This window comes from Camelus dromedarius, chromosome 20 (genome assembly GCF_036321535.1).
Source record: "Camelus dromedarius isolate mCamDro1 chromosome 20, mCamDro1.pat, whole genome shotgun sequence".
NCBI classification, from domain to species: domain Eukaryota; kingdom Metazoa; phylum Chordata; class Mammalia; order Artiodactyla; family Camelidae; genus Camelus; species Camelus dromedarius.
Window position 1 is genome coordinate 6024879 of NC_087455.1, and position 23957 is coordinate 6048835.

At 50.4% G+C, this 23957-nt stretch overlaps 1 long non-coding RNA gene across 2 annotated transcripts in view; it reads right to left on the reverse strand.

Moving 5' to 3' along the window:
- Positions 1 to 18246: 18246 nt before the first annotated feature.
- The window catches only part of LOC116148958 (uncharacterized), a 31183-nt gene continuing 25472 nt past the window's right edge, over positions 18247 to 23957 (reverse strand). For both annotated transcript variants that reach the window (XR_004132597.2, XR_010377008.1), the window contains 2 exons: positions 21883 to 23566; positions 18247 to 18470 (listed from right to left, as the gene is read on the reverse strand). This is a non-coding gene — a long non-coding RNA (uncharacterized LOC116148958). The remainder of the gene's footprint in view (positions 18471 to 21882; positions 23567 to 23957) is intronic.

Below are 23957 nucleotides of genomic sequence, written 5' to 3' on the forward strand. Positions count from 1 at the left end.
CTGATACGAGTCTGGGGGTTTCATTAAATCAAGCACCTGCCAGGTGGAAGCCGGCTTCACTGTCAGAGACGTGGCCAAACCAGCCATGAGCAAACATCCAGCAGGAACCTCAAGCGCTGTGCTTCCAAACGGGCTGCCTCCTCTGGAACCCTAAAGGCTTGCTTTTTTTTAACAAATCACATTAGGGGTTCTTAGCATACCAGAATGCTGTCACTTTGCTTTTGTCTTTCATCTCTCGTTCCCACTCACAGGGTGGTTTTTGAGTCCACCCTGAGTGCGCAGTGAGTACCTTCTATGTAGCAGGCTGTGTGCCAGACCCTGGGAGGCAGAGCTAATTATTCATATCTAAATGGTCCCAGCCCTCAAGGAGATCTCAGTGTTGGGGTAAGGGTGACGATCCTTGCTGGGACAGGTGCCTGTCATGCAAAGACAGAGAAGGGGAGCCTGACCCAGTTTCAGAAGGGTTTATGAGAGCTTCTCAAAGCAAGAGCACCCGGGGAAGAGGCAACCCAATGGGGAAGGGCATCCCCAGGACTGGGAACTGCATATGCAAAGTCACAGAGGAGGACGGAGCAGAATAGGCATAGGGCTCTGCAAGTTTGAAAAGGTGGGAAAGTAGGGAACAAGTGGGTACAGAGAAGGAGGAGGCCCATGAGTTAGGCAGGGGTGAAGTCATGAACTCTTAGAGGTTTAGCCAAGGAATTGGAAATTTAGCCCCAAAAAGAAGGGGAGTCACAAAAAGTTCTAAGGTGATAGCAATAGTCTTTTTTATGGAAATCTTTCAAAATCAACTTTAATCAGCTTAAATAAGAAATTCTAGAGATTACTGGCTTCAGGTATGGATGGATCCAGGTGCTCAGTTGATAACATCAGGACTCAGTCTTCCCATGTCTTGAACCTGTGCTGACCTCAGTGTCAGACAGACCTTCTCTGCATGGTGTCTGCTGGCAGTTGCAAACTGACCTAAGAACTGGTATTATCTAATATTCACTAAGTGCCTACTCAGTCCTGACAATATTTTCAATATTTATTAAATTCTCAACCATATCATTAAAGGGGGTGATATTTTAACCTGATGGGTTCTCACCGTCTTGAATGTACAGAAATGGGTACACCCAGCGTGCTCTTTTCAGTGCAAACAGACCTACGTGTAAACGATGGCACCTGACTTTGGGCCAGTTACTTTACACATCCTTTCCACAAGGATTTTCTGAGCACCTGTGAGGAGCCAGGCATTCACTGGGGACACAGCCATGAATAGAAAAATAAGGTCACCGCTCGCTTGCAGAGCAGTGTTAAAAGGTCAGGACACGAATTAGCTCTTGTTTCTCTCCCTTCAGAGAGTCCAAAGGGATCAGAGCTAAAATTAGCCCTCAGCCGGGGTCTCACTGCCCCTTCCTGTTCCCAGCGGTCTGTTTCTTCTTCTCAGACAGGCGACCCGAGCCCGCTCACGGCCAGACGCTGAGGCTGACAGCCTCTTCCTGCCTCTTCCTCGCCCCCGGGTTCCTTTTCCCCTGGGGATTGGCTCTTCCTCTATTTCAGGCTTCGCTCACTGAGACAATGAGGCAAAGAGGTTAAAGAGATCAAGTCTGGGGCCAGACTACCGGGCTCAGCCACACACCGCCGTGTGATCTCAAGCAAATGGCTTGACCTCTTCGGGCCCCAATTCTCTAATCTACCAAATGGATGCAAAGACGATGATTTTCATTCCCAAGGGTCGCGCAGGGGCAGTGGTGGATGGAGGAGTGCCCGAAGCACTAACTCATGGCGGTTTCTAGTAGTTCAGGCCAAGGAAGAGCTTCTCAGGTTATTAACGAGGCCCAGATATCCTTCACCCACTGGCCTCTGCACTGGGCTTTGTGTCCAAGGCTCAGCTAATGATCCTGGGGTACTTTCCTTCCCTTTTCTATGTCCGAGCACAGCCCTTCTTCTTCCCCTATTGCTATCCAGAGCTCCATTTGCTTTTTCCTGGATCCTCTGCCCATAATATCATCGAAAAGTGCCCCAGTGTCACCCTGACATCTAACACAAGCCCTTCCCTCTGTGATCGCCAAGGGTTGGCTGTGATTTCCTCTGTTGGGAAGGATCAGTATGCAGAGAATTGCCTTCTCCCTCCTGCTTGGCCCTGATGTGCAGCAAGAGAGAAAACCAGTCGCTTACCCCTCCAGACAAGGCCCCCAAAACTGCTAGGAGCTGCCATCCCCTCCCGCTCCCCTGCTCCCGTTCACATGGTCTTCCCCAGGCTGGCGGGGCGGGGCGCTGGCGGTTCCGACTCCTAGCCCTTCTTGGGCTGCGGCCTTGACTGAAGTAATCAGGGAGGCAGGCTGCAGCCACTCAGCCTGAAGGCCACCTGTTCCAAATTTGAAAATCCATTCACTTGGGAAAAGCAGAGAGTCCCTCGGGGAGTCGGTGGATTTCACTTCACTGAACATTGCTTTGGGCAAATAAGCAATCTTATTTCCTCTTCCCTGCCCCTTAAAAACATCAATGAAGTGTTTTGTGGTGTTGCTGACAGCACATGTCACTTCGAAGCTGGAAATAAAATCTTCTTTGAGCTATTTATAACCGCCTGGCAAGTGGAAGGCAGTGGGAAGGGAAGAAAGACTCAAGCCGGAATCGTGGGGTGAGCTGAGTGCCAGCCCCTCCACCTCCCGGCTGTGCAGAGAGCTGCACGTGTCACCCAGCAGCCCTGAAGCCCAGCTCTCACCTGGAAAGGAGGGGGGACGACCCTCACGCCTGCCTACGGAGGGTATAAGGCAAGGGTGTGGGAGGGAGGACAACGGGAAATGAGGGAGGACACCGCACACTCTACAAGTTTGAAAGGGGTGTGCGCCTAAACTGTAAAGTGCTTCTGCAAGTGAAGCTTCAAAGAAACAGGGATCCTTTGTTCGAAGCAGGGGTTTTTAACTTGGGATCCAGGTTCTAAACAGCTTTAGGGGGTCTAGAAACCACCTGTAATGGTATCTGAAAGTTTGCAGGGCAACGTACAGCTCTCTGCAGAGGCCTTTCTCTTACATTAAAGTATTAAAACCCAGGAGAGGCCAAACCCAGCACCCAGGTGGAACAGAGGGCTGCAGCCTCTAATGCCCACTGGATCCGGGCAGGTCACCTGGTCGGCAGACTGAGCGAGTCTGGGAAACGATGTATCCGTGGGGTTAGCGGCAAATTGGGAGCTACCCCTGCAAAAGGGAGCGAGCCCCACTCAGCTCCGAGACACTTGCCAACCCAGAACGTGGGCCCCAGTTTTCCCCAGTCTTTTCTTTTTAAGGAAAAAAATTGAAATTCAGATTTTTATTTATAACCCTCCACTTTTTTTTTCCTTCAGCTAATTCACAATTTTAAAAATTGTTTCAGTTAAACAAAAGCTGGATTCAGCCCGAAGACCACTATTTTGTAAATTCTGTTCCAGAGTCTCCTGGTGAGACGTTGCCACAGCTGCTCAGGGAGAACCCAAGTCCAGCGTCGTGACTCCTCCAGCTCCAAAACTGAGCAATCATGGCTCCCTCTCAGGCCACAGATGCCAGGGTCACTCCACACCTTCACCCGAGCTGGGAACCTGCACCCCAGCACCTCGTCCCTCAGTCTCCCGTTGGATCCATGTCTGAATTCCTGTCCATCACCCCTCAGAGCCTTCCCTCCACTCAGGCCTCGTCATCTCCTGGGCTCTGCCTGGTCTGTGCCCACCTCTCTCGCCATCATGACCACGGCTGCTAACTGTCCCCGACCACCAGCCTGTCCCTTCTTCCTGCACACGGGGAATCTGGACAGGTGGGTGCACCACTTGTCTCTGCCACACACGGGACAAAGGAGGCCAAGCCACTCACTTCCTTGAACCTCAGGTCCTAATCAGTTCCCAGTTCTCCTTGGGGGGTCCTACAACCCATCACGAACCCTGGTCCCCACTCAAATCCTTTCCCCAAATTCATTCCTTGTATCAGAATCACTTTTCCTTCCCTGGGGAGGAATAAGTAGGTCATAGGTGTGGAGAAAAATGTCGACAGTGCTCCTCCCAAGCCCTTCCCTCCGGGAAAGCAGAATTTCCCTCCCGCTACAGAAACACGAAGAGTTGGAAGTGAGTTCCTACACAATGCACTCCTCCCATCACTCCCTGATTGCACGCATGTGCACACACACACACAGAACCAAGCTATGTATTCTCAGAAAAGCTGCCCCTTCCTTGCCTTCTTCTAGGCCCCCCGTTACTTGCACAACCTCAGGCCAGGAAAGTCAGTGGAGTGGAGAATGGGGCTGCAGAGGGAAACGGCAGCATTGATTCTAACGCTCTGGGTCACTCCAAAGCCTAGACGGTGATGGAGAGCCAAGTCGACTGACAGGGACGAGGGATGCTCAGCTGGACGAATAGACTTGACAAGCTGGCTATGATTATCTCTGCCACAGGTCCTCAGCTCCAGGAAATTCGAGGAGACAGAAATCCAGACAGCCTGAGTCCTGGCGAGGCAGGCTAGTTAAGGAAAGTCCTCCCCCGCGTATGTACTCGCTAGAAAGGTCTTCACTGCTGTTGGCTATTTGCCAGAGAGCCAGGCCCGGAAGACAGCTTGAAGGAAAAGGAGAAAACTGTTGTATGTGGGGCTGTGACGGGGGGCAGTGTGTGACAATGTGTGGATCGGGATGGGCAGGGAAAACAGAACACAATTTGTCTAAGTAATAAATCCAGGAACTTCCCTCCAAGGGTGTGCCTGGCACAAAGGTGATGCTCAGGGCGTGTGGTAAGGATGGTCTCTGTAATTTGGGGGAGCTGAAACGGTGAGCGGGGTTTTGGAATCAGGCATGCCCAGGTTTGACTCCTGATCACTGAGACTATGCAGGGACCTAAAGAGACCAAAAGTGAGTTTCATCTACTTAACATACACATTAATTTTAATTAATTTTACGTTTAAATTTTTCCTTCATTTTATTTTCATTAACATACTAGTTTTTGTTTTCCTTGCATTTAGTATCATGCTAAAATACAGATGTCATTCCTCCATTTAATCATATATTCATGTATTCATTCATTCATTCATTCCATAGAATAAGAAGGGTAAACAGAGCAGCAACCCCATAATCTCGAGGCACGACCTCTGCCCTTAAAAAGACATGAGATCATATGAAAATATGAAAAGCTCCCCGTATTGGAGATCGGTGGTCTCCAAAGTGGGAGAGGGGACACATGTACCAGCAGGGCCCAAGAGAACCATTTGGATGGAAAAAGAAAATGTTAGAACTTCAATTTCTATTCATTTTTATCTCACATTTTCTAAATGTACATTTTTGTGTGTCATCATGTATATGATAAAAACAACACAATGGCACGTGTAAACAGCAAGTAAATGAAGGAACAAGGAAGGAAATATATTTTGGAGACATGGGCTCCAAAACGCTCACGGAGGCAAGCATCACCGCAAATGTCGAGGCAGCTAAAAGGCTTTGATTTCCTGGTTAGGGGAACAGCAAGATGACAGCACTTGATTCATCCTTATCCACCTTCCCACTGAAAGACTTGCGAAAATAGACCCAGGAGAATTAAAGGTGCAGTAATACTGAAAATCAGAATAATGTTTCATTATCTGCCCGATCCCACGAGGGGGTTTCTACTAAGTGGGGAATTGAGGCGGGTTATGAAGCAGAAAAGTAACACCGTCAGAAGAAGACGGGGGGTCCCAGCGTCTCCACTGCCCGCCCCGCCCGCAGAGACCAGAGCGTCTTTACCAGAAGGAAGGGCTGCAGGAGAATCTGTGTCAAGTATTTAATGTTGTGTGACAAATAACCTGACATTTAATGGCTTAAAACAACAGTAATCGCTCTGTTCTCACTCCCGGCCCCGTAGGCTGAGAACGCAGGCACAGCTGGGTTGGGCAGATCCGGCTCCAGTCCCTCGCAGGAGATTGCTGTCAGGGGTTAGATGAGTTCCAGTCTCCTGAGGGATGGACTGAGGCTGCGAGACCCACGTCCAAGGAGGTTCACTCACGTGGCCAGCCAGGTAGTGTCCGGCAGTGTTAGCAAGGAGCTGCCACGCTGGTTTCTCTTCACATGGGCTTTCTGCAGAGCTGTTTGAGTGTCCTTCCAACATGGAAGCTGGCTTTTTTCAGAGAAAGTGGGCCAAGAAGCCAAGGCAGAGAATGCAATGCATTTTATTACCTAGACTTGGGTATCACACATGGTTACCTCCGCCATATTTTTTTGGTAGCACGAGCCAGTCCTGATTCAGTGTAGAAAAGGATTATACAGGATGTGGATACCAGAGGTGGGGCTGCGGCAGGGGCCGGCTACCATGGAAGCTAACCCGCTGGGGATCATTTCTGGGGGTAGCCAGGGCCCTTTCCTGTCTCTCTGTCCCTCTGTCCCTCTGTCTCTCTGTCTCTCTCTATCTCTCTGTCTCTCTCTGTGTCTCTGTCTGTCTCTCATTGTCCTTGCTCTCTTCTTCTTTATTTCTTCTTCAGTCACTTGTGTCTCCTCCACTAGTTTTTAATCTGTCTACATATTTTCAGAACAGTAATACCCACAAACGGAACATAGTGAAGGCTATTAGCTCAAAATACCTCTGAGAAGGTATTTTGAGAAGAACAGACTCTGAATCTACCAAGTCCAGACACGTTTGTAGGGATCCTCTAGCAAAAACACCCCAGTGGTCACTATATAGCAGCTGTAATGACCAGGACAAGATGACAGAAAGTCCACCCCTGCTCCCCCAGAGACCCCAATAGCTCCACACTTTCTTGTTGAGAGCCTTCCCTTGCCAGACTGAAGCCTGGTATTGCTCACTTCTGATTCCAGGTCTCAGACAAGTTCATCTGACTCTCAGGACCTAGGTCCTCTGCTATTATCCTGGCTGTAAGCAAGCCTCAGGATGAAAACTTTTCTGGATTCTGCCTTGAGAAGGCAGGAGTCACAATGCGAAAAATAATTCAAAAACACAGAGGCTATTCAAAAGACACCAGAGAGCTGCAAATGACATATGTCAACTGCAGAGACGACAAGAGCACAAAGAATCTACGTTAACAAGGAGGGGAAGGAAAAGGGAAGGTGTTTTCTATCAAGGGCTGCCCACCCACGCCCTCCAGAAAAACACCAAGTCAGTTATTGGTATTGTTGACGACGCTGTTAATTGTTACAGGAAACATGAGTACACTTAGAGTTGTAACTATTGGAATCCATTATCTCATTTGATCTCACAAAATCCCAATGCAGTCAACCAGCTTGGGGTTGTGTGGCTCAGAGAGATGGAGAGAACAGACAAGGCAATTCACTGGCACTTCCGCTAAACAGCTAGGGATACAGAAGGTGAGTCTCCCCTGGTGCCTGCACCTGCCTCTCTGCAGGGGACTCCCCGTTACGCGTCTTAGTAGAAAGTCTCATCTTTGTAGGCTGGAAGCATCTACAAACATCCTGTTATAATTTCTTTCACACGGAGTCCAGGAACATAGGTGTTTTTCTACATCAAAATACATGTGTCAGTTTGTGTTCCCACCTGCTTTCACCAAAGCCACCCCAAAACTACTGAGCAGAGCGCCAGGTAAGCGCGGCAGGACCAGAGGAACAGGTGCAGTGGCCCTTTGTCATTTTTTGGGCTACCCAGAACTCAAATTTCCTTCCTGTTTGGCAGAAATTCCCAAACTGTGATAGTCTCGGTGGGGGACAATGTCTGTGGAAACCTGACAAAGCCAAACAACTCCCCCCACCCCCCGGGTAGCTGGGCAGTCACGTGGCCTCAGCTCATCCAGCTGGACCTCCCATCTTCCACACGGAATCGCACCTGTGTTCCCGAATGCCTTGGCTCCTGAGGGGCCCATCATTTTTTTCCAGTCTGGTTTCCAGCCTTTTTATAAGTCCTTTATCTCTGGCTAGCGCCCTTTGCAAAGATTCCTTTCCTGCTAAAGTGACACAGAGTCAGTTATGCAGAGACATCGTTAATGCAATGCTAATTACTAAAGAAACAAAGGTTTTTGTTAGTCTGCCCAGCTCCATCAGGGCCAAAGAATAATTTTTGTTGGACTTTCTGAAAAGCCCTCATATTTCAACAAACATTCATTGCTGGCACTTCTGTAGCCCACACCCCTAGATGACGGAGACGCAAAGCTGAACAGGCAGCAATCTCTTCTAAGACTTTGCAACTAAAGGGAGTCCAGAGCGGTCCGAAAGCCCCCACTCCCCACCATGCCCGTCACTACCTTTTCAGACATTGAGAAATCAGCTTGGAAACCATCGATCTAACCAAAATTTCTTCTGTTGTATTTTAAAAAAAACAAAACTAAGAACCAGAAAGGTAAAAGATGTCTCCGAAGTCATAACAGCAATTTCCCAGCGCATCTAGGAGCAGAACTCAACTTCCCCGAATCCCAGGTCAGAGCTCATCCTGCTCCAGCATTTCACCCACAGGGGATTTAAACAGCAGACATCATCTGCTCGTTGGTTGATTTTTGCCAACTGGTCAACCCTGAGATGCGGGCAGACAGATGAGTGAATGCCCAGTTAAGCCCAGCTGGGGTCACCTGCCAAACAGAACCTGACCTGAGGAGGAAAGCAGTCTCCTGAGGCCCTGGGGAGACATGCTGGGGGATGGGTTTGGAACTAGCAAGCCCAAAAGAGAAGTGGGAACACGACACAGACGTTGGAGCACATCAATCTGCCTTTCCAGCCCACCAGCCCCAGGAGCATATGGTCCACAATTAGTCACCTGGGAGGATGGTTATTGAGCCACAAATGGAGAATTATGGCTTCAGGTGGGAATCAGCAGCAGGAAGCCAAGCCCTCGGAGAACGGAGAACGGAGAACGGAGAAAATCCCGTTTTCATGCAAAAGCCTTCAGTAGTCAGAAGCAGAAGGAGACAGACGGGGCCTCAGGATGATAAAGGCCAGGGCGGCTGCTGCATTTCTGGAAGGTCTCTGAGACCCAGCGGAATCTTCCGGGCATTCCTCATGGGCCCTGGGAGCCCCACCTGGTATGTTGCAGGACGGCAACCTGGGAGCAGCCCCTCAGGGGCACGGCTGACCTGGGGGTTCTAATGGCACGTTTCTCCCAGTTGGGAGATCCCCTTCCCACCTGAGAACTGGCCCAAGTCCCTCTGAACAGGACTCCTTTTGACTCTTTGCTTCCTAGACTCTCTGCTCCCTTCCAGAACACTCCAGAGGCAACAGAGCAGAACAGTCAAGAACACAGGCCGACGGGTTTGACCCCGGAGGCACCACGCCTGGCTGTATAGCCCTCGGCTCTTACTTTACCTCTCTGTAAAATGGGGGTAGTGTTGCATGGAAAACACAAGTTATTAGAATGAAAGCTCTTAGAAGCAGGTTTGGCACATTCTGCATGTTCAGTAAGGGGTAGAGGTCCCTATCAATGGTCCTGGCTCACAGCCCTCAGCCGTGTCTCAGTAATCATAAGAAACACTAAGGTAGGGCGGGGAGGCGCTAACACTGAGTGTCTAGCCCGTGCCGGGCTGTAAGCACTTCACATGTGCCGCAGACACAACTGCCCAAAGATTTAGAGGCTCAGGAAATGTCAGTCTCTTCTAGTCTTTGCAGTCGACCTAATTTCTACTTTGTGCCCCCATCCCATGTGGGCAGGCAGGCAACTCCCTCTTGATCGTGTGGTTGAGGCCCCTTCACTTTCCGAGGGGCAGCAATCCCAGGGGTCCCCCGTGGCTCCACTCAGTCCTGGTTGCTGACGTCATCCGCATCCTCCAAGAGCACGTGGCCCCTGATGGTCTGGGGGCTGCACCCACACAGCCTGGGCACTGGGGAGCCTCTGACAGCACCTGCACCCCGAGACCCAGGGCCCCTCTTCCTGCCCTCTTCCTTGGCGTTCTGCTCTACTCTGTCTGCAAGCCCTGCCATGGAACAGGGCCAGCGTTCAAAACTCCTGGACCCATAGGTCTCTCCTGTCCCCGCCCCACCCTGCCCAGGGGAATGCCCTTTGGGTTGGCAGACATCCCCTCCACACTGCCTACTGCTCCAAAACCTGTTCTCCTCCCTCATGCCCCAGTCTCCCTCTTAGTTTTTCATGATGGATTTTGATCACGCGCTATACCTAGAGCCTAAACCTTTTACAGGAAAAGAAAAATTTTCTCCTTCCTAGAGGGTGAGGAGCACGTCATCTCCACCCCTGCTAGGAGGTGAGGGAACTCTGTGTGGCCCCGCTGTCCAGCACGTGGAGGAAGGGCAGGGGAGGACCACGTGCCGACCCTCTGAGAATGGAGCCCTGACGCTCAAGCACTCCGCCCTGCCATGAGCATGGTCCTCCCTCCATCCTTCAGAAGTGGGGCCGAGTTCAGATCACCAAGCCCTGGTGGGGCCAAGTGGAACCCTGCAGGTGTAGGGACAAAGCTTTCCCCAAACTCTCTTCACCTGGACTTAACACCTTCATCTCCAGCCTTTTCTCCTCCACCCCCTTGAAGAGTATAGTATAATGCCTGCTCCCTAACCCCATCACTCACCCGAATCAGACTCTTGGGCTGGACCTGCTCCAGTCTGGTGCTCCTGCTGGACCAAAGCACCTCTTCCAAACTGCCTCTTCCTCAACTCCTGCAATACATCCACCTGCAAGCTCCTCTCACCGCCCCACTGCCTTGTTTCTTACCTCGAGCTGGCTGCTGAGTCCCCAGGCACCTGAATCCGGGCGTTCCCCATGCACTGAGCCCTGCTGGCAACCCCAAGCTGGCCCACCTGGGCTCCCTAATGCAGCTTCTCTGGGGGACGACCCTGCCCTGCACCATCAGCAGAAAAGGCCAAGCTCCCCAGGCCTGGCCCTGCTTCCCCAAGGCCAGACACCTTCCTCTCTGAATTCAGTGGCTCCCGGCAGGATACTGTACAGCAGGGGAAAGCAAAGTTTTTTGTAAAGACTCAGAGAGTAAACATCTTAGGCTTCATGGGCCACACACTCTCTGCCACGATGACTCAATATGGCCATTGGCATTTAAAAGCAGCTGCAGACAATAACGAAACAATAGACATGGGCGTGTTTCAATAAAACTTTATTTATAGACACTGAAATTTTAATTCATAAGAGTAATTTCCACATGTCACAAAATAGTATGCCTGTTTTGATTTTTTTCAACCATTTCAAATGTAAAAACATTTTTTTTTAAAAAGAAGAAAGGAAGGAAGGAAAGAAGAAAAGGAAATTAAAAAACTGGGCTCACAGGCCATACAAAAAAAGACAGGCAGCCAGGTTTGGCCCTGGGGTGGGAGTTTGCCGACCCCTGGTGCTGAGGAACGAGCGCTGAGTTTGGGGCCACACAGCCACATTCCAGTCTGGCCTCTCCGCTTCTTGGCCCCAAGACCGTGACCAGCCATTCAAGGTCTCTGGGTTTGTTTCCTCCTCAAAAAACTGGAATAATCAAGAGTGTGCTTCCCATAGGACTGTTATAAGCCTTAACTGAGATATAAGACGGGTACAAATACCCTAAATGACAAATTCTAAGTTAGAACAGCAGTGTTTTCTGGAAATAGTCTGGAAAATCTGGAAGCTGGGGAGTGAAATAGTGGGGGAGAAGTCAGTTGTGGAATCAGAAAAGTCCTTTACTCCTGACTCAAACACAGAGCTGTGTGACCCCGATCAGGTCACTCAAGCTCTCTGAGCCTCTGTTTCCTCATCTATAAAAAATCGGTAATACACTCACCTCACGGGGTTATCTCAAGGGTCTAAAAAGTAAATAAAGTACCTGGCATAGAGCAGACCAAAAATAATGGTCGTGATTTTCTACCCCAATGCCATCTTGATCTTTTTTTCTATTCCAGATTTCTCTTTTCAGAAAAGAAGCCAACGTTCTTTCTCAAAGGCCTGCCTCCTCTCTGTCTCCAGAACATCTCTTTTGATCATTCCCCCGTGCTCCATCAACGCAGCAGGCTCCTACCTCCCCAGGGGAAACCTTGTTGCTGGAAACTGGGGCAGCCCTTTGAACCGGCGTTTTTTTTTTCTCTTCCCCCCAAGCTGAGAAACATCAGGAGGCGTGCTGGGAGTTGTTTGTCTCCTCCTCCTCCTCCCTGGACTCGCCCTGTCTGGGTCTGAGGCCAACAAGGGACTGACACGGGGAGAGGCTGCCCACTGGTGCATGCTGCCCTGGGACGGGCATTCTCTGCCCAGGCCTGGGGTGCAGCCGCAGGGGCCCCGGGTCCCTGTCAGCTTTGCAGGTCAGGCTCGTGGTCTGTTCCCAGCCCGTGTGTCTCTTGTCTAACACAGACAGCCCTGACATGGGCCAGCTTGTCTTCTTGCTGAGAAAGTTTCCAGACATGTCATTTCAAGTGGGGGGCCTGTTCGAGACTGGAAGGCTGGCGTGGCTAAAGGATTCAAGGCGGCTTGAGGGGCAGGGCAGGAGGAAGGCGTTCCTTCTGTCCCTGTGGTCCTCCTGCCCCTTGCAGGAGATGGGTGGGCAGAGGTTTGTGGCCAAGAGACCAGGGCCAGGATGGAAGCCAGAAACAGGAAAAGCCAGGAACAGAAGCCCAGAGAAGGGGGTGGGGGACAGAAATCTGGGTTTAGTCACTGAGTCTGATGAGCGAGGACAGAGCCCGAAGTCAGGACAAAGTACAGAGTCACGGTTCCATGCCCTCAACCCTTACACGTCAAGTACCTTCCCTACAGCAGACACTGAGCCAGGCCCTCGGCCACGGGGCACATGTGACCCAGCCCCAGCCTCCTAAAGAACATGCTTTCCAGGCAAAGAGGTGTCCACACTCGGTTCTGCCACATGTCCCCAGACCCACTTACGTCATTCACAGCACAGAGCTGATCTGTTTCCTGGCTTCTTTGCAGTGTGAACTGGATGAGTGAGTTCTGGCCAGTGGATATTTGTGATGGGGGCCACTGCCAGGCCTGGCCACAAATGTTCCCCTAGCCTCATCCTGCGGTGCCAGCTGACTGCCATGTCCAACGGAGGGCTCGCGGGCCCTGGGGAAGGGCAGAGCCACAACACAGGAGGAGCCAGGGCCTCTGAGTGGCTCTGTAGAAGACCGACGGCCGGCCAAGAGCAACTGCGCCACACTCAGCGTGAGTGAGAAATAAACACTTAGCATGCTAAGACACTGAGATTCAGGGATTGGCTTGTTACAGCAGTCAACCTACCCTGACTACCATCTTCAAAAAATATATAAAAATCACAAAAGCTGTGACACTATAAAACAAGATGACTGAACAGAATGGAATCCAATCTCCCCTCCAGGCGGAGAGCTGTAATATCTGAGCATTCTCTGAGCCCTGATCAGATATGCTCCAAGGCAAAGCTGAACCATTGCCTGAGTTATCTCTGGGCCTCCCGATCAGCTCTGCCTTCCGTCCACTCCTCCCACATGCCTGCTGCCCCAGCAGCTCTTGGCTGTCCCTGGTCCGTTCCTCCGGGGTTTCTGAAAGCTTCCCTAGCGTGAGTTGGGCCTCCCTCACTGGGCTAGAGCTCCTTAGGGCAATGGGCATCTCTGCATTGACCGTGCTTGGCAGAGAGCAGAGAATAAAGTGAGGTCTGGATCTCTGCTTGATAAACAAAGAGACGCATGCTGCCCTGTCCTCTGCAGTTGACCAGATTGGTGGCTGTCACCTTGTCCTGCTCCCCACATCCTTCCAAATGCCCTTGGCCTGTCTATCCAGGCTACGGTAGACTGCGAAGTGGCCGCAGGTTCCCCGCACTGTGCACGTGCCCCTTTGCAGTGGGACTTGGCCACTCTTCCTGGCAAACGCTGGGGTTCATATCTCCACCCTTGTAGCTGAGTACGGCCACGTGCCTCGCTTTGCCAGTAAGACGTTAGTAAATGTGAGGCAAGCTGAGACTGAAAGACATGTGCGTTGGGACCTGCTCTTTCTTGACCCTGAGGAACCTTCTGCCAATCTAGTGAAGCAGGCCAGGCCAGGCTATTGGAGGATGAGACACGACCATCATGTGCCTGATTTCCGAGACCAGGACGTAGACAGGATGGCTCCCACCCGGCTCACTCACTCGGGATGCTATGATGTTCAAGGCTTGGTGAATGACTGGGATTAAGAGTTGAAAAGTGCTCCTACATTCCCGACCTAGGCAGCTCCCGACGCCATGCCCTGGAGGAGACAAGGCGGATAACCTGATGTGGGGCGGGGGCAGCTCACCCAGCGCTGGACTCTGGACCTTGGCCACGGACCCTGCTAGGCCCTGGCAAACAGGTCAGACAAGGCTTCTGTGCTCCCAGTGTACACTCTAAGAGCAAGGGGGCAGCAACAACAACAAAAAGAGCATGGCCAAAAATATCAAAATGACTTGATTGTGCGAAGTGCTACACAGGAAATAAAGCAGGTGACGAGATGGAGCTTCTCAATAGGAGGGTCAGGGGAGGTCTCTCAGGGACAAGGCCATTAATTAAGTTGAAACTTGAAGGGCTGGGGAAAAGCATTCCAGGCTGAGAGACCAGAGTTTGCAAAACCCAGAGCCACGGATGTGGATGGGGCCGTCCAGGGAGGGTACCTGGGATGAGAAGAGTGGAGGCTTATGGGGGACCTGGCAACCCCAAAGATGGCAACATCACAAGAGGACTGAGGAAGAGGAATCCAACAAAGACTGAGTTGAGCAGCCAGAGTGGCAGGATGGGAAGTTACACTGCAGAGTCACAGGCGTCAAGGGAAGAACGCATCTCGAGATAGACATGGGTGGCCGTGTCTGTTGGGTTTGTCCACAAGCAGGGCGTGGGGGACCTTGGTTGGGCCATCTCAGTGGAGTGGTAAAGAAAACAATGGACAGGAAGCTGGACTCTTGGTTCTATTCCTGGCCCTGCCCCTAAGGGGTCTCTTTTCCTCTCCTGGGGCCATTTGGGAGGTCCATCCTAACCGTGGCAGTCCAGGGTTCTAAAGAATTTGACTCCAGGTTTTTCACTTGCATTTCAAATCACTCACATAATGATTCTACTCATATGCTTGGAAACTTGCTGTGCACCTGGCACCATGATCAGTATTTTCACAGACGTGTTTTAGTGCTTGTGACAACATGGCGAGGCAGGCAGCATTATCCCCACTTTGCAAAAGTACTAGAGATAGAGCGGGAGGATTTACAGCCAGGTCCTCCCAACTGAAGAGTTCCTAAGTCTTTTCACTAGTAACTCCGCAGCTCTGAATCTCGGGTGGTTCTTTCTGTTTTCTGAAAACGCCCCAGTTATGTGGCCTGGTGGAATCAGCTCTAGGTTGGCTTGAAGGCCAGGGATTAAGACTCGGATCTGCCCTGAAGTGACCGTGACCCCCTGTGAGACAATTTAATCACCAGGAGGAGCCACAAGCCTGGCTCTGAAACCTTACAGAGTGGGAGGGGGGATCAGGTGTGTTTCCAGATATAAAAATGCTTTCAAGGGGGAAACTGTCCAACCAATATAAGGTGGTGCTTCTCCTGTGTGAGTCAGACCTCACTGGGAGCAGAATTCTGAAAGCAGCTGATCCTCTAAGCATTCAGAACTTGTGGAGAAGAAATAGGTGTGCAATTTTTTCTTGTTGCTTCAGAAGCTCAAAGAGGGATTGGGAAATCGTGACTTGCAGAGCTCACAGTTTTGAGTTTCTGTGGACAGCTGGGCCTGGAGATGATGTCATCTGGCATGAGGGAGAAAGCCTCCTTTTAACAAAAAGTGATTTGCAGGAAGGGAATTTCTGTCCTCTGCGTGTGGGCAACAGACAACCAAATGTTCACTGGCATTCATGCTTCATTACCGGTTAAAATGGGGTCCCATTCTCAACTGTCCACAGGGAAGAAAAAGAATATGAAACCCCACAAAACCATATCCACTTGAACCCCAAACTGAGATCCTCCATGGGAACAGCCTTTATAAAACAGAACACAAGGAAATAATTTGACATGTACACAAAGATGCGTAGACATGCTTATCACAACACTACTGACAGTATAAAAAGCAGACAGCCTAACACTTCACGAGAGTGAATTGGTTAAATCAAGTTGATGGCACCCATGTATTAGAATCCTGAGACGCTATTAAAAGAGATGTTTTCAAAGACTTCTGAACGAACTGAGGAAATGTCAATGCGTGAATGTAACGTCAGGGTACGAAGCTGTCCTTGCGCCATGGCTGATCTCCAGAGGGCACGGGGCGGCTGATGACAACAGTGCTCAGAGGAAAGAAAGTGCGGGGCCAGCAGACAGGGTGAGGAAGGAGACTGACTTCTCATCATTTGTCGCCTCATAACTTTCGAATCTTCAGATGGAAAAGGGCCATGAATGCCCAGCACGGGAAAGGAAATAAGACCCACACGAAGACACTATTATGAGATCCTATCAACTTCCAGATAGAAAGGAAAAAAAAGAGACCCCATACAAAGAAATTGGAATGAGAACACCGTCAGGCCATCCAACCAAAGGCGCTAAATAAAGACGGTCACAGATGTTGGCAGAATAAGAAAGTTGCCGTGTGGGTGCCCTTTCTTGGGAGGGTTGTGCTTCGGCGATACAAGGAAGTAAGTCAAGAGGAAGATGGGAAATCTAACACAGGGCAAAGGGAAATCTAGACAGAGCAGCGTCCAGGCCCGAGGACGCCCACTCCAGGCTGGGAAGGGACCAGAGGGCACCTGGAGGGAGGTCTTCAGGAAAACAAAACAGACTGAGGACATGTGTGATGGTGTGTTCCTTGGGGAAAAGTAAGTCATAGCTCCTTATAAAGGTAAACAAATGAAATACATGAAATGGTTTTTTTATTATAGGAAAATACAGTGCATTACTTAATTCAATGTTTTAAATTATCTACAAAGTCATCATGGTGTCTGTGTTAGTTCGCGTCCTCTGAGCAGGAAATGCTATAAGGTGTTCCCATTACTTACTGGGGGAAGCACTTGTAAAGGGTAAAGGAAGGGAGAAAGAGACAGAAGGGAGAGCCACCATGCCAGTCTGACACTTGAAAAGGAGAGAAAGTTAACTTAAGAAAATTGTGGCCAGGCTGATGGGGAGCCCTCCAGCCGAAGTTCCCCGTTAAAGGAGGATCTAGTCCACTCAGCTCCCTCCCACTGTTCCCCAGCTCAAGGTCCTGCTACCTTGGCAACACCCTCACCCCTCTTCTTGGTGGCCCAGGAATTTCCCTCTTCCTTCTCTGGGGTTCTGCCCCTGTTCCTTTACGCTCTGGAATGTCAGCCTCCAGCTCCAGCCCCACCCTGAAGGACTGTGCCTTCATCCACTGGTCAGTTCCTCCCTGGGGCAAGGGAGGTCCATCCTCTCAGACATGAAATCTTCCACTCTCTCTTAGGAAGGGGAAACTGCTTCACCACCACCATCACCCCCCGAAAGAGGTCCAGGGCCACCGGGAACTGTGTGCATGTTGTCCACTGTGTTAGTCTAAGAGGTGCTGTTCATCGCAATGGGCACCATAAATTTCAGTATTTATTGAGACCACTGCTGGGAGACTGAAATAAAATATCTTAAGGAAGGGGAGGACTTTCTCTTGGGCTAGAGGCAGGGCTGAGAGGAACCTGCCACAAAGCAAAGGGGGAAAAGTCAAAACACCATGAATGCCTCAATACCTCATCCTGGGAACACTGACTGAGCACCTACTATGTCCAGACATGTCTCTAAGTACTTCGTATTCATCATGTCACATAATTTCAAAACGATCCTATGAACTAGACAACATCATCATCCCCAAGATTTAGTTAAGTCATTTTTCCAAAATTACATGAGTTAAGTGGAAGAGCTGGGATTTGAAACTGTCCCTGCCTGACTGCCCAGCCCTGACTCTGAATCTCTGTGGATGATAAAAACACACCAGGACTCCGCCGTGGGCAAGGAGGGACTGGAAGTTGCCTACAGCCACAAGGTGAACTCAGTTTTTGCATAAAAATCCCGCCAACGTCTCTTTTCACAGAGTTTCACGACAGCGATGTCAGACTGTGAGGGTGGGATCTGCACGTCCAGGAATCTGACTGGAGGTCAGTACCACCAGCTGGCGTGTGCATCTTTGGACAATTTACTTAAGATATCAGAGCCTCAGATTCCCTCCCGTGCAAAACTAGGGCTGATGCTGACTGTTCTCCAGTGGGGAGGATTCAGCAGTGTCTCCTACACAAATAGGACTTTCCCTTCCCACCACCGACTGTCCTCGTTCCTAAATGCCCCACCACTGAGTCTCCAAGGAACCTCCCTTTTCAGTTAAGTTCCTGGAGTGATGTTGTAAAGAGAGACATGAGCTGGGTTTTATTATCCGGGGCAGATAACTTTTCTGATGTATATCAATCATTTTCATTCGTAAGGTGGGTGGATTTTATAGATCTGTATCTAGCTGCTGCGAGAAAAAAAATCTTTAAAGCTTCAAGATGGGATTTTAAAACATCTTTATAGAAGAAAAAAAGCAAAAGTTTAACCTTCAAGGAAAATAAAAGAGAACATGACGTCTATACTTGAACACACACAATACAAAAAAAAAAAAAAAAGACTGAGCCTGGGATTGCAAATGTATGACCTTGACATCCTCTGTTCAGGCAGCGTAAAAAGGATTATTCTCATCTGTGTTCTTCAAAATCCATCCTCATCCAGGGAGCCTGAAACCTGTTATTAGAGACACAGGTCATTCATTTATTTGTTTATCCATTCTGTCTCCCATCCACTCTCTTCACTCATTCATTCATCTAAAAATCTCTTCTCAAGTGATTACCATGTGCCAAGCACTGCATCACCTGTTGAGAGTACGGAAATTATTGACCGCCCCACCACAGATACCTGCTTTACAGATACAGAGGTGAGCACGTGCGTATCATCACAAGACGAAGTAAGTTTTATCTGTACCATGCTATCAAAAGCAGTAAGAATGGGGTAAAAAATAAGACTCAATTCAAAGACATACACATGAACAATATAATTTGGGGGTTTTGAGGTCCGCTTTGCAAGAACAGCATCAGAAAGCCTTGACATCACCTGGGGATGTTAGAGACGGCTTCGGGGGCAGGGGAGTCGTCTCTGAGCTGCAACAGTAACACCAGCAGACCAGGAAAAGAGAGTATTGGACATTTCCGTCCCCTGGTAAAAAGTGAATCACGCAAGAGGAATACACCAGGTCATCCTGATTGCCCATTCATATATTTGCTTCCGTAACTCTTTATAATTTACCCGATCGCTTTCCAGGTCAAGGCTGTGACGGTGTAGAACACAGGATAGGTACATTTTATAAAAGATTGGAATGGAAAAGACTTTAAGCATCAGCTGTTCCAACCTTGTCTGTTGCAGATCAGTAATTTCAGGCCCAGAGAGATTTGCCCAGGACCACACAACAAATCAAGACCTGGAACCTGGCGTTTTCTAATTCTCTAAATGCCTCCCACTGAGAGAGCATATCCCAGTAAATGGAGATCCCTCACATACTCCGATAAAGCAGGTATTAACATCTTCATTTTGCAGACGAGGAAACAAGGCTGCACATAGGACAGGAAGCAACTTGCCCAGAATCACACAGCCGAAGTTCTAGGCAAAGCCAGCCCTGGCCAGAACCCCGCTGCCCTGACCCGGGCTCCAGGGCTTTGCGTTATGGGGTGCTGCCGCCTGGAGGCAAGAGCTTAGAGCAAGGGGGCCTGAGGAAGGCAGGAGGGCAGGACCACAGCAGGGAAGAAGGGATGCTGGGAGCAGCCTCCAACTTTCGTCTACTGCCCAGCCTAGCTGGGGGCTGCCACACTTCCTCCTCCCACTGCTGCCCACACGCTTAGAACTTCCTGCACATCCCTCGGGGTGGGAGCGGACTTCTGTAAGGTATACAGTTTAATGTCGCTAAACTAAAGTTGAGGCTGGAAATAGGTGCAGGCGAGAGTAGAGGAATCATTTCCCACCCTCCTCATGGAGCGAGGAAGGCACATCCCTTTGAAATAATTGACAGCAACCTGTGGGTTTTCACAACGAAACCAGTGAACCTTTGAGCGTGTAGGCAAGGTGGTGTTGGTCCCGCAGGTACCATCCGCGCAAAAGCAGGTACCAGGGAGTCGGATGTAGCTAATCATCCGCCCCACCCCGTTCGTTATGGATCGCTTTTATGTGCCGTTATACACGGTAAGTCTAACAGTCGGTAGCAATCATCCTTTTGAATAATGCATGGTCACCGCGCAGGCGGAGACAATGGAGAAACTCAAGGGCGGGCCAATAGCGCCGCCTAGTGGTAAATTAAAAGACGGCAACCTCATCTCCCCATAGTCACAGACTGAACTCACAAAGAGACCCACCTCGTCTTAGGTGGGAAATCGAATTCCAGAGAAAGACCCATTGCTCCCCAGGCCTCACAGTTCCACTGACATCTTCATAGTCGTGCTGTGTGCCAGACACCAAGCCACGCTTCATAGACTCGGTGCTGAGTAGACCGTGTCTCATGGGGAAGAGTCGTGAAGGATTCAGCAGGATCCGACAGAAGCTCACAGACAGAGCCACGGTGCCCGAAGGTTCGGAATCCGGTTGATACCCCTTTACCAGTTCTGCCTCCCCTTTATGCCACGTCCTCAAAAGGACTTCCTCTCTCTGGCAGTTCTGAAGAGTAAGTCATATCTATCAGGATAATTCTTGATAGAGACCGTTTTAATTGCCTAAAGCAGTTGTTCTTAGCTTTTCGGAGTCCACATACTGAGAGTCTGGTGAAATCAGTGGACTCTGCTCTCTGCACGCCACCCACCGCACAGGGTCCATCTGGGGAGGGGACAACCACACTAACGACGATTTGTTTTTTAAGTGCAAATTCAGTACTAAAAAGAAAGACTATTAGCATTTTCTGGGACACTCGGGAGGAAACCTAGTTTGACATGGAGACACCAGAGGAACCGCCCCGTCTTTGAACCAGGCTTTGCAGAACGTGGTGGTCAAGGGAGGCGGTGCAGACAGTACAGAGTGGGCCTTACATGACGGGCAGCTTGCTGCAGCTGACGCTTGAGAGCGACTGAATCTGAGGCCTCAGATGCAGAGTAAGGCCAGATCCCGGGGGGCTTGGGGACCGTCCCCAGAGCTTGAAGTTAGGTGGTGACCATGGAAGGCAGCTGCAACTTTTGAAGAGGAGCCGTACTTTCATTTGTTTTTGTTGTTTTTTTTCGAAGTCTTTTTAAATCTATGTATTTATTTTATGACCTCATAGTTGATGTACAGTATTACATGTTGCAGGCACACAATATAGTGATTCATGAAATTTTAAAGGTTATGCTCCATTTATAGTTATTATAAAATATGGGCTCCATTCCCCATGTTGTACAGCACATCCTTGTAGCTTATTTTATACCCGATAGTTTATAGCTCTTAATCCCCCACCTCCATCTTGCCCCTCCCCCTCCCCCTCCCCACTGGTAAGCACTAGTTCCTTCTCTACATCTGTGAGTCTGTTTCTTTTCTGTGATATTCACTAGTTTGTTGTATTTTTTTTAGATTCCACATGGAAATGACGTCTTACAGTGTTTGTCTTTCTCTGACTCACTGCACTTAGCATCATGCCCTCCAAGCCCAGCCACGCTGTGCACCAGAAACTAATGCAATATTTTAAATCAACTGTACTTCAATTAAAAAGCGAACAAACAAACAACCCATTTAACATACGAGCAGAAGAACTGAACAGACATATTTCCAAAAGAAGAAATGCAGATGGCCACAGGACGCTCTTTGTTTTAGAATGATCCCCTGGGGACCACAGGGAAGCCGGTTTGAGGGAAGAGAGATTAGAGAGGCAGGAGACCCATCTAGAGGATGTCCCCAGGGCCCGACGTGGACTGTGAGGAGGAAGAGAAACTCTAGGGAGGCATTTTGGAGAGAAAATGCAAGCCTTAGTGACTCGCTGGAGAAGAGAAAGGAAAGAGAGGGAAATGAATGTGCCTTGTTTCAAATCTCCTCGGTTCTGAAGCCAGTGGAGGAGAGCGGCTGGAAGGGAAGGGGAAAGCCCTGGGGGCTGGCAGCCCCTCCACACCCAGCCTGGTGGCTGGTCCTGGCACCGTGGGGCTCTGTCTCCTCTTACCTGGCATTCATCTTGCAGCCCAGCAGGAAAATATGTGAAAACCTAGACGATGCCCAGGAAGATCTGAGAGCAGGCAGAGCCCGGTTAGCCTACGGCGCCTGGATATTGGGCAGCTGAGGTCGGATGTACAGGCACCGGCTGAGCCCCCGGTGAATGCCCTGGGCACCAGGGCTCAGATGAGCTTCTCTGATTTGCAACAGTTCCTGTGTGTTGTCACACATCACATGTTGTCCGGGGGAATGAAATGCTGACCATGGGACGCCCCGGGAAGAGGACCATTGGAAGCTTGTGCCTGGCATCTCCTGGACTCTGCCCTCCACCCCTTCCTGTGCTGATTCTTCCTTTCACTGTCGTAAACATAACTGCGACGCTAACAGCTTTTCTGAGTTTCATCAAACCCAAGGCTGGCCTCGGGAACCCCCAGCACACCCACTGCATTCTCTTAGCCCGCCTTCTGACTCCCGTAGCAAACAGCAGCACACAGGTGCGTCTGGACAGTGCATTGCCTCCACCGTACCATGTGACTCCCACCTCCTGTATCAGCACCGACGTGTGAATTTCTTGTCGGACACGTGTGAGGACTAACTCAGCCGTTCTGATGCAGGCGCACACCTGGAAGATGCACGTGGACATCCCCTGTGTCCACTCTCCGTGCACGGGAGTGAGAGCCAAGGAGGGAGACCCTCATTCTCATCTCTCAGGTGGAAAGTTCCAGAGTGCATTCAACACAGTTGTCTTGAGGGTCCTCAGCCAAACTGAGCTCTGATTACCTGCAGCATCGACTGGCTCGCTCCCTCCTTGCTTTGGTTTCCTCTCCTTCCCTGGTTTACTCTTCTCACTTCCACATTCCGCTTCCTCAAGACCACTTTCCTAAGTAAACTGCATGTACGCAAGGTCGGGCTCTGCACTGGGAGGAAGTCAAAGAGAACTTTCAGCTGACGATGAACACATGCTCCTGAATCTATGTAACAGCTTTTATTTCATCAGAACGATCTTCTGGGGTAAATGTCATCATCCAGAGGCCTGATTATTGCTGGAGATTTCTATGCAGGATTCCAAGGTGCCTCTGTTTCCCCAGTACAGTCAGTCTGCAGAGGACCGCGAGCAGACACGTCCAATGAGAAGACACAGATGAAAAACAAGATGAGTTAATTCTGCTCCCTCTGCACAGGCAGGTCTGCAAGCCCTGGCCTTTCCCTGCATGACTAGCCTGGGACAGCCCTCAGCCCCTGCTTGTGCCAAACCCATCCTCGTAATCAACACAGCAGCATCTCCTCAGCTAGCCTCTCTCCTGAGTCCCCTATGCAGTGTAGTGCTGTGTACTGTGCCAAACCTGGATGGGTCCAAGTGGAAAAGAATGTCATTTTATGTTGCCGTAATGGTACAAGCGAATCTGATCAAACCTCTAGACCTAAGGAACCCAGAAGGTCACACCACACAAGGCTGTGCCCACACCCAGAAAAGCCACAGGAAAGCCCTGAGCAGTCCCCTCGGGCCGCCTGTGTGGTCTGTGCAAGCAGGAAGAAGGGCCCAGGCAGAGCTGTGACCGTGTGAGCGGGGGTTGAAGGCAGGCGCCAACACACAGCCCTTTGGCGTCGTCTGGGCGACTCACTGGACCCGGCATTTCAGGAAATCTGTCGGATTGTCAGCACCGCACCAAGCGAACCAAGCGAGACTTCAGTGGCTGCAAATGACCAAGAACAGATCACGACAACATCCAGGCCAGGCCGGGCGGACCAGGCCAGCTCCCGGGCGTCACGGGCTGCTTTCCTCTCCCCCCGTGTCATCTCACAGCCAGTCTGCAGTCTGTTAACCCCAAACGTCTCCAAGTGCGTTTCGACCGTCGTTACGTCCAAGTCAGAGTCCAGGACCCCCATCCGGGCGGACGGACACCTCTCTTAGGTCTCTGACTCTGTAACTGCTCTCCCTCCCTCTCTCCCCCCAACACTGGCCTGGGCTGACTGTCCTCCTGATGTCAGGCCGGGTGCCAGGACTTCTCAGGCATTGTCAGACTTCATCTTCACAACAAACCAATATGGTGGCCACCATCCTGCGGCATGCCCACGAGCCGGTCT